The sequence below is a fragment of the Caretta caretta genome, chromosome 6 (genome assembly GCF_965140235.1).
Source record: "Caretta caretta isolate rCarCar2 chromosome 6, rCarCar1.hap1, whole genome shotgun sequence".
NCBI classification, from domain to species: domain Eukaryota; kingdom Metazoa; phylum Chordata; order Testudines; family Cheloniidae; genus Caretta; species Caretta caretta.
Genome location: NC_134211.1, coordinates 19,059,113 through 19,073,339, shown reverse-complemented (window position 1 = coordinate 19,073,339; position 14,227 = coordinate 19,059,113). Strand labels below are relative to the sequence as shown.

The 14,227-nt window shown below is 48.6% G+C and overlaps 1 protein-coding gene across 5 annotated transcripts in view; it reads left to right on the top strand.

Moving 5' to 3' along the window:
- The first annotated feature begins 399 nt into the window (after positions 1 to 399).
- C6H11orf24 (chromosome 6 C11orf24 homolog) overlaps positions 400 to 14,227 on the top strand; it is a 112,250-nt gene continuing 98,422 nt past the window's right edge. For 2 of the 5 annotated variants that reach the window (XM_048852564.2, XM_048852565.2), the window contains exon 1: positions 1,005 to 1,153. The gene's annotated coding sequence lies outside the window, so the exon portion shown is untranslated. Of the gene's footprint in view, positions 534 to 1,004; positions 1,154 to 4,655; positions 4,766 to 14,227 lie in introns of those variants that run through there. The other 3 variants (XM_048852561.2, XM_048852560.2, XM_048852562.2) reach the window with 3 other exon arrangements.

The following is a 14,227-nucleotide window of genomic DNA, read 5'->3' as shown; positions in this document are numbered from 1 at the left end:
GAGTACAGTAAGGTGAAAGTTCTTGCAGTGGAATCTGAGAGGTGGCGATATTTTGCTATAAAAATGATTAATTAAACCAACATTAACAATCCCAAACAGTTGGGAGCCAGAGACTAGGCAGGTTAAGCTCTCACCGAAACCAATGGGAATGGTGGGTACCTATGCCAGGGCTGAGTTAGACCTCACATGCCCTCAGATAATTGGTCAGGAAGGTACCTGTGTATATTTTTAACAGTACAGTGTTTTGCCCGGTCTGCCACAAATCCCTCGCCGAGACCTAAGGGTGTAACAGGAGAAGCAGGAGCTGCGCTGTACCCAACCTCCTCCAAGCCTGGGTTCAAAGGCCACCAAGGTCCACTCAGTCCTTCGCCCTGGCAGCTGGTCCAGACCCGAGAAAGCAGCGCTGTGGCTGCGAGGCTCCTGCGGGCTCAGGCAGGGAAGGGCCAGCGCCCAGCCTCGGGATCCCTTGGCCGCAGTGGCTCAGGGCTGGAGCGGCCAGCAGGGCAGAGCCGGACGTCCCTGGGCACCCCCAGGTAGGGCAGAGCGAGGCCCAGCCCGCCCCCCCGACAGCCTCCTGGAGGGTTCACCCAGTGCCGCCCCCCCCCCGCGAGAGCGAGCCCCGTGGGCGATGCCAGAGGGCCGGGGGGAACCACTGGGACACAGGGGCGGGGGGAGGCTGCTCACACCGCAGGCGTAATCCCCCCCACTACATCCCCTTTCTCTCCCCCCCGCCTCGCTACCGTCGGCGCCGCACCACGCATCCGCTTCCGCGTAGCAGGAAAATCCCTTCCACGTCGATGCGCGGCCCTCCGGATTAGCCCCGCCCCTTTCCCCTCACTTCCGCAGGCTGGAGGGAGCCGCGCGCGCGCGCGTAGCCCCGCCTTCTCAGGAACGCAACCTCTGAGAGGGAAGCTGAGCTCGCCGGCGGTGCGGGGGGGGGCCGTGGGAGGCGGGGCCGGAATAGGGGCGTGGCTACGGGCTGGAGGCGGCGGCGGGGCCGGCTCGGCACCGGCAGGGGGGCGGGGCCTGGCAGAGGCATGTGGCGGGGCCGGCGCCGCCGCGCAGGGTTCTGCAGCCCTAGCTCCGCTTCCCCAGGCAGCCGCGCCGGAGTCGGAGCGGGGGCCGGGCGCGCGGCGTGGCTGCCGCTGGCCGGGTAAGCGCGTCAGGCGGGGAGCCCCAGGCGGCGGGGCGCCCCCTACCCCCGGGCCAGGTGCTGCGGGGGCCGCTCCGTGTCTCCGCGCTGGGTGCCCCCTGCCCCGGGGGGGCCGGAGCCAGGGCGGGCGCTGGGCGCTGGGGTTGGGGCGAGGCATTTCGTGTGTCCACCCTCCCCGGCGTAGCCCGCTGCCCCTGGGAACCGCCTGCCCCGTGCTCGGCCAGGGCGTGCCCGGGATTTGCACCGCTGCTCCCGGCCTTGGCACGGGGCGGAGTTCGCGCTGCGTGTGTGGCCACCTGTCGCCGGCGGCTGCGTCTTCTCCCCGCGGCGCATTGCTCCAGGTGCGTGCCCTGGCCAGGCAACGCCAGGGGCCACCTGCCTGGCCGGGGGTGGAGACAGGAGCGAGGGCTGGGCGGAGGTGCTCTGGAGAGTCACGCTCTCTCTCCCGCACGCACGGGGCCTGCAGCGGTAGTGTCTGAGCAGCTGCCCCTGTGCCGCCACGGGGACCGGGTCCCATTCAGTGTGTGCCTGGGCACTGAACTGGAAGTACCACGTCTAGGACTAGGTGGGCCGTTCAGGGTCCAAGTTCATTGGTTCCTGGGCCCTCGTCCTTGAGACTGAAGATTGTCACCCAGTATGGTGGCTTACACCTTGTCTACACTAGAACTTGCCTCAGTATAAGTTTTGTCGCTCAGCCGTGTGGATTATTCACACCTGAAGTTATCTTGAGCTAAGCGCCTATGTCGGCAGGAGAGCTGATAGAATAATTAAGCCAAGGGGAGAGCTCTCTCCGGTTGGCTTAGAGCAGGGGTTGGCAACCTTCGGCATGCAGCCTATCAGGGTAATCTGCTGGCGGGCCACGAGACGTTTTGTGTACATTGACTGTCCATAGGCATGGCCCCCCCCACAGCTCCCATTGGCCAGGAACAGCGAACTGCGGCCACTGGGAGCTGTGGCGGGCATGCCTGCGGACAGTCAACGTAAACAAAATGTCTCTCGGCCTGCCTGTGAATTACCCTGATGGGCTGTGTGCCAAAGATTGCCAACCCCTGGCTTAGAGCATTTCACCAGAAATGCCACAGCTGCATTGGTGCAGCTGTAGCCTTAGTGACTCTGGACACTTGACAACTAGAAAATGGGCAAAGACCAGGCCCAAGAGCAGTGCCAGCTCTAGGTATAATCAGACTGAGCGATTGCTTGGGGTCCACTATTTGCTTTTTAGTATGTGGTGTATGTGTGTGTGTGGGGGTAAAATATTCATGCTTAAAACCCCCCAGTGAGCTAGCCCTGTCTCTGCCTAAGAGACAATGTGTGTGAAATGGATAGTCAGTATAGCTTGCAAATTCTGTTAAGCTTGTCTTATGTCAGCATGTGAATCCTGTGAAAATGGTTTGCCCTTCAGTTTTTGATTAGGGCTTTGCTTACTATCCAAGCGGCATGTATTGCCCAGGTCTGACAGTAGGATTCTGGCCTGTATCCTTTGAGGATGGGGTGATTTTATTTAGCTGATTTTTAAAACAAAAAATTTTAAACTGATTGATTATTTGGAAGGTGGTGTGGTCAGAGGTCCATTAACCAACTCCAGTGTCTAGGCAATTAAACCACAACGTGTAAGGGTCTCAGAACAATGTAAATGTTTCCTCCTACCAGTACTGTAGTCTTCTGGATTGTGAACTCTATAGTTAAGACTGGAACTTATGTAGAAGATAATTTAAGTGAAATCAGACTGTTAGAAGATTCACAGAAGCTTTCTTTTTAGATTGGAATTTTCGTTTTGCGGGGGGGCAGAGGGAGGGAGAAGATCTAAGGAAAATTCCTTTTTTTTAGTTCCATTTTGAATGGCTTGTAGACAGTGTTTTAATTTTTGTATTTCCTCTAAGTGTCTGAACTTTAAAATTTTAGGCCCTATTTCTGCAGACTTGAGCATGTGCTTAATTTTCTGAGTGGGTTTTCATGTTGAAACCAGTGGGACTACACACAAGCATAAAGTTAAGTAATGTTTAAAGCCCCAAATCCTTGTTGATTTGGATCTTTAAAATTCATGCAAAGCTAGTCCTTAATGAGGACCACCAGATCAGTAATGGATATCTTGTAAGCCAAATCCAGCCTACTGGGCTCCCAAGTCCTGTCCTCCCAAATAAATGTGCCTGTCACCTGTAATACACACAACTCCTGACTACCTTCCCACTAGAAGAGTGCCTGAAAATATAGCCAGCAAGTGCCTTTAGCAGATCACTTCTACCAATGGCTTAACAAACTTATGTAAGACTCCCTTGCATTCAGACAAAAATGGTGCAACGAGCTTAATATCAAGTTCATTAAGGCCACCGATCATAAACCGCTTTAATTACATCACTTGGGCATGTTCACACAATGCTCCATGTGTTGGCAGAGCACATCCATAGTTGGTGCTCTAGCATCAACAGAGGGAGCAGTGCACCATGAGTAGCTATACCACTGTAAATTGCCACCTTCTCCTGCTAAGAATTCTGGGAATGGATCACAGTGCATAATGGAGGTGGGATCACTGCCCCCATGATGCAGTTTTCTCCATCCCATAATTCCAAAGGCTTTCAACTGCATTTTTGCACCATTTTTCAACTGCCCTTGTAAACTTTGTGCCTGCCATTTCTGCCTGAAAGCATGGATCTTGTACTGCTTTACAGTCTTGTGAGAAGCGTTATGAACACAACCTGCCTGATCCTGCAGTATTTCATGAACTGCAAATCTGAACTGGAATCCATGCTGCCTGCCCTGCTGGGTACCATGGAAAGAAACAATTCAAGATTGATGTTGGTATTGTGACAAAGCTCTGTCCTTGCCTCGGTGGGTCCCGCGTTTCCTGGAGGATTTTGCTAGCCTCAGAGGCTCACTGTGACCCTCCACGTAACCCTTCTTTCTCTAGGGACAAGGGTCACAGGCTACTGAGCCATTTTCATCATAAGCCAGCAAGGGAGGTGAGGAGAAGTTATCCTTCCTTGCACAGTCTCTGTTGTCTCCCAGTCTCAGTGATTAATCAGGGGGCAAAGGTGGTGGGGGGAGCCCAGGCCCACCTTCTACTCCGGGCTCCAGCCCAGGGACCCTAATAGTATCAGCTATGGTAGCTGACCTTTTAGAAACATGACATGTACAATTCCCTGGGCTACTTCCCCCACAGCAGCCCTTACTTCCTCAAGCTCCACTTCACCCTTACCTCAGGGCCTCCTTCCTTGTGCCAGATATGGTGTGTACTACTCAGCCTCTCCAACAGCACAACTTCCTCCCACAGCTCCTGACATGCACACCCACCTGACTGACTGGGAGGCTTTTAACTAGTTTCAGCCAGCCCCTGACTGGCTTCAGGTTTCCCAATCAACCTAGCATTCTCCCTGCCTTCTGGAAAGTTCTTAATTGGCCCCAGGTGTCTTAATTGACCTGGAACAGCTTCCATTTCACTTAACCTGGTACCAGGGATTTGTTTAGCCTGGAGCTAATATATCTATCTCCCACTACTTTTCTATAGCCATCTCGCCTTGCCCCGTCACAGTATTCATGGAGCAGCTGCACACAGTGGACTGTCGCTATTGGGCCCAGGAAACAAGCACCCAGTGGTGGGATAAGATTGTGATGCAGGTATGGGATGATGAGCAGTGACCACAGAACTTTTGGATGCATGAGGCCACCTTCTTTGAACTGTGTGGAGCTTGTCCCCACCCTGTGGTGCAAGGACACCAAAATGAGAACTCCCCTAATGATGGAAAAGCTAGTTGCTATCACTGTGTGGAAGGTGGCAACTCCAGACCACTACTGTTCAGTTGCGAATCAGTTTGGAGTTGTAAAGTCCACTGTGGAGGTTGCGGTGATGCAAGTGTGGAGGGCCATTAATCGCTTCCTGCGATGAAGGACTGCAAGTCTGGGTAATGTGTAGGAAATAGTGGATGGCTTTGAGGCAATTGGATTCCCTAACTGTGGCGGGGAGTAGATGGGGCACGTATCCCAATTTTAGCCCCAGACCATCTCGTGATGGAGTACATCAACCGAAAGGGCTACTTTCTGTGGTATTGCAGGCGCTGGTGGATCACCGAGATCGTTTCACTGACATTAACGCAGGGTGGTCAGGGAAGGTGCATGGCGCACGCATCTTCAGGAACACTGGCTTGTATAGAAAGCTGCACGCAGGAACTTTCTTCCCAGACCAGAAGATTCCAATGGGGATGTTGAAATGCCCATAGTGATCCTGGGAGACCCAGCCTACCCTTTACTCCCGTGGCTCACAAAGCCCTACACCAGAAACCTTAGCAGCAGAAAGGAGTGCTTCAACAACAGGCTCAGCAGATGCAGAATGACGGTAGAATGTGCATTTGGCAGATTAAAGGGTTGCTGGCGGTGCCTTTTTGGCAGGTTAGACCTCAATGAGGAAAATATTCCCATGGGCATAGCCGTCTGCTGTGCTCTGCCTAACATTTGTGAAGCCAAGGGAGAAAAGTTTCCCTGGGACGGAGTGTTGAGGTGGATTGCTGGGTGTCTGATTTTGAGCAACCAGACTCTAGGGCTATTAGAGTGGATCAGTGGGGGGGCTATTTGAATCAGGGATGCTTTGAAGCAGCATTTTGACAGAGCCCCAGTAACGTCTCTTTCTGTAATGAATTGAGGTATTGTTTACTCACCACCTTGAATGACCCCGTAATGATTCCTGTCTGAGCATTAATTGTAGTCTGCAAATGTGCCAATTGATACTTTGTATGAATTTCTGTTGAAACCACCCTTTGTCGGTCACAAATCAAGAATCACTGTCTTTATAAGATTCACTTTTTATTAAACCAGTAATACACAGATTAACGTTTCTTACAAGGGACATGACAGTGAGCAGCACTCTCTGAAGTGAAGGATCTCACAGCTGCATGTAAGTCCAGCTGTCATTCTGGGGAATATCCCTGGAGTGGGGAGAGCAAGGAGTACTGCAAAATGCTGTTAACATGAGAGGAATGTGTGTGGGGAGTTTGGAGACAGCAAGGAAGGCAGTTCTGTATGAGCTGCAGGGAGATTCGAGCACACATGTATTCCACCTGTAGCGCAATCAGGGACATCAGCATCTCTGTGTGGTTCTCCAGGAGCTTTATCATTTTCTACTGACCCTGACTCCTTTCTTGGCTATCCATTTGTAGTTTCTTGTTTGTTGTCATGCTCTGTGCTTGCTATCGGCCTGATCTGATGTTTCAGAAATTGCCACAATCACGTCCTCCATACTCCTTGTTCACCTCCTTATCTGAGAGAGGTTCTCTGCTGGTATGTAGGAGCTGGCCCTCAAAGGTACATTTGCAGAAGCAAAAGACACAATAGAGTCAATATTGTGTGTGCATTCATAGTTCTGAATCATAAAAGTTACATTCACATCTTTCTCACTTTCCCTTGGCAAGCATGCAGTACGGCCAGAGTACTAAACATGGTGAATCCAGCCTGGCGGTGAGAGTGCAAGATGGGACAAACGGTTTTTGTGGCTTCAAAGGGACAAAGGATCTGTTCTAGCACCTGGGGACACCATTCTGAATATTGGCACCATTTTCCACAGGCGAGGGTGATAGAAGCTGAAATCGTGTACAGCTTCAGACTGGATTCCTATGCTGTTCACCTGTGTGCTGCTTTGGTTCCTCAAGAAGTAATTGCTGATTTTCATGGCAAAGTTTTCTGCAGTGGGGAGGAAAAAAGCAGCTTTGCCGAGGAACCTTCGGCAGAGGATTGCAGAGTGTCTGCAGGAAAGTTTCCTAGAGATCTCTGTGAAGGATTTCCGGGAGATCTGTGTGCATTAACAAACTTTTCCGCAGGGTCCCTACTGCATAGCTGCGCAGGCGGATGCAAACGGTACCCATTGTTGTTGTTTTTGTTCCCTTCTCCCATGTGCACCATGTAAGAAAATAAAGGACACCTCTACCTCATGTATCTGTGCACTATCAAAGAAAAATGAGTACTTACCGGAGCTCCCCTCTCCCGCTTCAGGCACTCCAGAGCTGGACTGACGGGGCTAACTGGCCCCTTCTCATCCATGCCATGAGCAGTCTGCTTGTAGATGTCAAAGTTCCTACTGCTGGATCGGAGCTGCGACTGCACAGCCTCCTCTCCCCACAGATCCAGCAATTCCTGGGTATTTAAAGGGGGAGGGGCACATGTCTGTGTACCTGGCTGCAGGGCAGCGGAGTAGGAACTGCTTACCAGAGTGATCATGATGGGCATTGTGGACACCTCCTGGAGGCCACGTAGGGTGACATAAGCAAGCGTTGTGTCTACACTGACACTGACTCGCTCTAACTTTGTCGCAAAAAGCTGTGTGTTGCTTGTCAAGGTGGCTTTATTATGGCAGCGTAGCAGGAGAGTTAAATCTGCGAGAGGAGCATTGTTATATCCACAAAACCTGAAAACTGCAGTGCAGACAAGGCCTAAGAGTTACTGGAGGGGTGTTTTGCATAATGTTAAGCTGGCCTTTTTTTCCACCTACCTTTTTATTCTTGTTCATCTGAATTAAAGCTTTCAATAGGTTTAATTGGACCTTGTACAAGCCAGCAAGAAAAACCTACAAGACTCTGCTAGACACATAGTAGAAGAGCAAAGCCATTTTCAAAGCTTTTACATGTAACATCATGCAGAGAGATTTCTTTGCTGTGGATTTCACTCTGACAATTTCAGTGAATCTCTTAACTCAGCGTTTTTCAAAGATTGGGTTGCGACCCAGTACTGGGTCATATCAGGCACTGGGTTGCTCTGGTCAGCACCGTTTACTGGGACATTAAAATTCCCATCATCGGTGGTGCCCAGCTAAGGCAGGGTAGTCCATACCTGTTCCGACACCATGCTGCACCCCAGAAGCGGCCAGCAGCAAGTCCTTCCGGGGCGCAGCATGGTCAATGGTGCCAGAACAGCCGGAGGTAAGTCTGCACCCCTGCCCCAGCCCTGAGCCCCTCCAATCTTTGAACCCCTTCCTGCACCCCAAACCCCTCAATCCTGGCCCTACCCCAGAGCCTGCATCCCCACACCCCAACCCTCTGCCCTAGCCCAGAGCCCCTCCCACACCCCAAACCCCTCATCCCCAGCTCTACTGGGTCGCGGGCATCAACAGTTGATCCCTGGGGGGGAGGGATAGCTCAGTGGTTTGAGCATTGGCCTGCTAAACCCAGGGTTGTGAGTTCAACCCTTGAGGGGGCCATTTAGGAAGCTGGGGCAAAAATTGGGGGTTGATCCTGCTTTGAGCAGGGGGTTGGGCTAGATGACCTCCTGAAGTCCCTTCCAACTTCATAGAATATCCAACACTGATATTCTATGATGATTTTCTTCAACTGGGTCCCCAGAAAAAAAGTTTGAAAACCACTGTGCTAGGGAATATCTTGCTTGATTATGTCTCCAAGCACACAACAGAGATTAGTTTAGAGACTGCTTCTTGTGTGAAATCTACTGTAGACTCTAACCTTTGATAGGTGCCTGTAGAAGACAGCATTTGCTAAGTACATCCTGTTTCCCATGCCTATTTTAACTTGCATGAAGTTCTGCGTTCTAATAATCGTTCTCTCAGTGACCTGGTGCGGGCCCTTGGACATTCTGGGGCTAATACTTAGCTGTTTCTTGGGACTGTAATGAAGATTTGTTAAGGTTTGTAAAGCACTATATGAGCACTAACTATTTAGTTGTACTCGGATACTATTGCAGGGCATGCCAGGAGCGTACCTTGATTGGACAAGCTGAGGCTAAGCAGCATTATGGGGTAGAGTTTTTTGTGGAGCCTTCTTTGTTTTTTCTTCACTTTCAAATGTTAGTTTTCTTATACCTACAGCATACCTGATTATGTCAGTCTGAATTAATGGATATGTATTGTAAACCTTAATTATGTCTTCGGAAAATCTTGAAATAAGAGAGAGTTACCCCCCTGTCCTCTCCCCAGCTCACATAAGTTGAGAGGACCTGTCCAAATCATTTTGGATTTCCCTTCAAATTCTCCCTGGTCTAAGAATAACCCTAATACATTTTAGGCAGAAAGACACTTTTCTTGAAAACTTAATGGGGGTAGGAGTCACAATCAATGTTCCTTCTAATTTTTGACAGGCTGTGTGCACAAAAAATTTCTTCTGTGCAAATTTTTGTGCACGCCGTGTTTCGCCATATGCTTGGGGTTTAGGATCTGTGTGCACAGCGCGTACAGCTTAGAGGGAACAGTGGTCACAATCAGGAGAAATAGATCTCAGCCTTGTCAAGTGTCAATATTTTGGCTTCCTAAACTTTCCCTTACTCTTCTCTCCTTACTCAAGTGTTATGTTTCTGCTAATTCCTTTGTTGCCTGGCTTCCTTGTTCATTCATGCAATGTGTCATAGCCTCCATTCATGGAAATGTTGCACTTAGCTATTGACCTTTATGATGTTGTCATCCGTTACTGGGTATTTAGCCCTAGGAAATTTGCTTTCCTCTAGTCATTCTTGGCTATAAGCCATAATCCAAACGAACAGAGAAACTTTGCTGCCTCCACTGGAAACGTCGCGGGCAGTGCATCTAAGATCAGCTCATCTTTGCTACAGAAGATGAGGCTGACATATTGCTGATACTAGGCTGATTTGTGGCAGTGCCATTGCAGGAAGAATATTAATGTGGCAGTTTCCGTTGGGCTCTGCATTCTTTATTTCTTTTTGGTCTGTTGATGTGTGCTGTTAAGCAATGGCTGCTTTCCACTTCAGCAGTGGCTGCATTTCAGTCCTGGGTGAGATGGTGGGGGGAGGGATAGCTCAGTGGTTTGAGCATTGGCCTGCTAAACCCAGGGTCGTGAGTTCAATCCTTGAGGGGGGCCATTTAGGGATCTGGGGCAAACACTGGGGACTGGCCCTGCTTTGAGCAGGGGGTTGGACTAGATGACCTCCTGAGGTCCCTTCCAACCCTGGTATTCTATGGTCTTTCAGGGCAGTTGAAATCTGTTTAAGTGTGTTGGAATGTTAGACTTCTTTAGAAACCCTACATTTTTTTTTTAAAACACTTAAAGGCGAGGGTCCCTAGTATGCTCTTGTGCATAGTTCATGAAAGGCAACATGGTGTGAAGGAATGAACAGAGGACTGAGGGTCAGGAACTCCAGAGTTCTAATCACAGGTTTGCCATTCGTTTGCTGAATAAGCTAGGACAAGTCATTTCACCTCTTCGAACTTGTCTGGACTAGATTTTTCTCAGATATCCTACCTGTACTACCACCTACGTAGCCAAGAAGTCAAGGAGTAGAAGCATTAGGGAGGCACTGCAATCGCTCCTGACTATTGCAATAGAGAACACCACCAAAGTATCCATTCCTGCCTGGCCCAGACAGCAGAGAAAAAAATGGAAAGAAATGAATTTTGAGGGTCAGTGGCAGAAAATGTCTGATGCAATATGACTCTACATAAAATAAAAATCTCTACAAGTGTGTACCACTGACACAAAGGAGACAAAAAGCCTCATCTCTGCTGCGGGGGCAGCAAAGTTGCACCTTCCTAGATGGTCTCGGTCATATGTGCAGCGTGACACACAGTGCATCTGTGTATCTTCAAGTTGCATCTGTTCACAATGTTGTGAATTTTGCTGAGGAGTTAGTTATCGGTTGGATCTGATTACCTGTCTGAAAAGCAAGTTAATCTTCAGAAATCAAGGTTGTAGCTCTGTGTGTTGTTTGTCCCCTTGTGCCTAAGTACATCTCTTGTAGCCTTAATTTGAGGAGCCTCAGATTACTGTATCTTCTCTGGAGCTTCTCTGGAACAGCTCAGGCACAGTGTGCAGGAACAGCCAAGTAAGGCTCTATTGGGTAGCCTTAGCCTTGGTACGACAGTAACTGCTCGCTTAACGTTGTGGTTATGTTCCTGAAAAATGCGACTTTAAGTGAAAAGATGTTAAGCGAATCCAATTTCCCCAGGGAAATTTTTTTCTCCTGACCAAAGACTATATTTTATATATATAAAACACACACTATATGTTTTAAACAAACAGTTTAATACTGTACACAGCAATGATTGTGAAGCTTGGTTGGAGTGCTGGAGTCAGAGGGTGGGATGTTTCCCAGGGAATGCCTTACTGCTAAATGATGAACTAGCACTCAGCTGAGCCCTCAAGGGTTAACACATTGTTAATGTAACCTCATACTCTACAAGGCAGCAGTAATGGAGGGAAGGGAGATAGTATGAGAGAGAGAGAGAGAGACAGAGACACACACCGTGTGTGTGTGTGTGTGTGAGAGAGAGAGAGAGTGAGACGGGCATTGCCCCTTTAAGTATGCTAACCCCACTCTAAGTAGATTGCCTGTTTAAGTAGATCAGCAAGTTGAGATGGCGGCTGCTGCCACCAAGCTCCCTCCGTCCTGAGCCCTGTCATGATTGTCTTTCCCCTCGCCCCTTGAAATGGGGTAAAGTAGCGGGTGGGAGGGGGACACTCTGACATTAGCACCCCTCTTCTTTTCTTCACCCTTCCCCCCGCACAGCAAGCAGGAGGCTCCCAGGAGCAGCTCCAAGGCAGAGGAAAGGAGCAGCACATGGCAGTTGGGGGAGGGACAGCTGAACTGCTTGGCATTTGATAGCCTGCTGGGCGGCTGCCACACAGGGAACTTACGGGAGCAGGGAGCTGTTAGGGAGACTGCCGGTCCACCCTGGTTCCAAGCCCCCAGCAGCTAGCTCCAATGGGCTGCTCTTCCTGCAAGCAGTGGACAAAACAGGAGGCTGCAAATAACGTTATTAGGCAGCATTGCACAACTTGAAATCAGCATGTTCTTTAACTGATCAGCAACTTAACAATGTTAACCGGGATGACTTTAAGTAAGGAGTTACTGTACTAGTTTTTGAAGTATTAAATCAGCCTAGACCTTTATTTTATCTATCTTTTGCATTTAATTTCCTTTTATGTTTGTTTGTTTATTTTTTGCAAGCACCATTCTCCCATAAAACTAAAATCCATCCCAGCTCTTTTCTGTCCTGACATATGTGGAGGAAAGAGGGTGGTCTGTTTGTTCATATGCTCATAGACTCCTTGTTTGCCTCCTAAAGAGAGAGGTTCATTGAACTTCCTTAGTGACCTCTACCGCTTAAACTAATCATAATTGTCCCACTGTTCCCGTCTGCCCCACCTGTCTGTTGTGTTACACTTAGATGGTAAGCTTTTGGGATGGGGCCATCTTTATAGTTTGTATAGTGCATAGCACAAAGGGGCCACAATCTCTGACTTGGGCCTCTCAGGGCTTCTGTAATATGAAAAGTAATCATGAAAATTCCCAGAGTCTGTTAGCGCACAGGGGAATAGAACAGAACTTGAGAGTCTTGGCTAACAAGGCTGCTACTCTGAAACCTGGACTCTATAGGATTCTGTTCCCCTTTTGGCACTGGCTTGCTGCCAGACCTTGAGCATCACACCTGCTTTCATTTAGCAGAACACTTGAGCATGTGCTTTAGGGCTTGCCTATATGCAAAAGTTATACTGGTTTAACTTAAATTGGTATAAAAAATGGCTCTGTTAGACTGATGCAAATCCTTGTATGGATGCTTACCTCAGTTTAGCTTACACAGTGTCCAAACGGGTTGTACCGGTCTAGCTAAATCTGGTTTTAAATTGATTTTAAGTTAAACTAGTGCAACTTCTGTGTGTAGACCAGGACATCTCATTAATTCAGTAGGATTTAAGCATGTGCTTTGCTGAATCCTGGCCTTCATCCCTTTCTGTTGAAAAACAGGATAAACTTTCCCCCACACCCTCTTTTTATAAAATGCTTTCATAGTCTGAGTGCAAGCACCACAGAAGTACAAAGTGTTATTTTCTACATTTATTCTGAGCTTGCAGGTGTTGAAAGCTTTCTGCTGTAGCTCTTCTGAATCCTGGCTTATGTTTGCTCTGTTTTCCACTGCAGGCCAAATAAATTCCTCCTGTCAGCAAGAATGCAGTTAAGAGTGCATGCATTGTGAGGTTCCACCATCAAAAGGATTTTTGAGTCCATATGGACCCACTCAGAACTGCTGTGGAATGAGTCCAAGGGGAGAGGGAAGTCCAACAAGAACTGGGTACACACACATGAATGGGTGTTGGGGTTGGAATTCATCCCTAACGGAGAAGAGGGGATTAATAGTTTGTATGAGTGTTCGTAAAGGCAAACTGGTAGAAGAGAAGTAATTGGGGCCTGTGCATCAAGTCCAGTAAGCCATCAGAATGACTCCTGTGACATTCATCTGAGCTGCTTGCACTGTATCCTGGCTTTTCAGTTTGCCTCAAACCCAGAATGCTATTTAAACATAGTGGGTGTTTTTTTAGATATTAAAAACACAAGGGAAGTAGAACAATCTTTCCTAGAAGTTTCTAAAACTGCTTTAATGATCCTTTGGCTAGATCTGTGATTTCATATAGAAGGTAGGCACTGAACTGGATTTTGAGAGAGACCTGGCTTCAATGACCACCTCTGCCACACACACACCTGTATGACTTTGGACAAGTCACTCTGACTTCCTGTGCCTCAGTTCCCCATCTGTAAAATGGGTATCCTACCTCGTCTATTTAAACCATAAGCTCTTTGTGGCAGAGACTGTGTCTTATGGGTATGTGCAGCGCCTAGTGCAATGAGGTCCTTCCCAATCTTTGTTGGGGGACCTTTAAGTGCAACTGTAATACAAATAATATTTTGCTCTAATTTTGTGAATGGGATCTGCAGTTGGGTGATATAATCACATCTAATAGCAAAGGAAAATTAGCTGAATTTTTTTCTCATTAAATTTTCGTTCTTATATTTACCTTAACACCAATGGGAAGCTGCTGTCTTGACAGTGTGAGGATGCAAACTGGAGTGGGCTAGAAACACCTTGTGAGAAGGTGTAAGAACTGCTCGGAAGAGAGTATATGTGCGCTCGCGCTCTCTCTCTCTCTCTCTCACACTCACGCTTCCTGTAACCCTTCCTGAGCTGAGGCTTTATTAGTAACTTAAATAATAGAATATAAACATCAGTCTAAAGTTTTCTTTGAAGTGTGGCTCTCCAAGGGTTTTCCCTGCAGCGGCCCTCTCTATTGTAGTTCCTAGTGTTCTTTTACCTCTAAGAAATGCTCTAGATTCTTGTAAATCCTGGTTGACTCTAACAAGGTA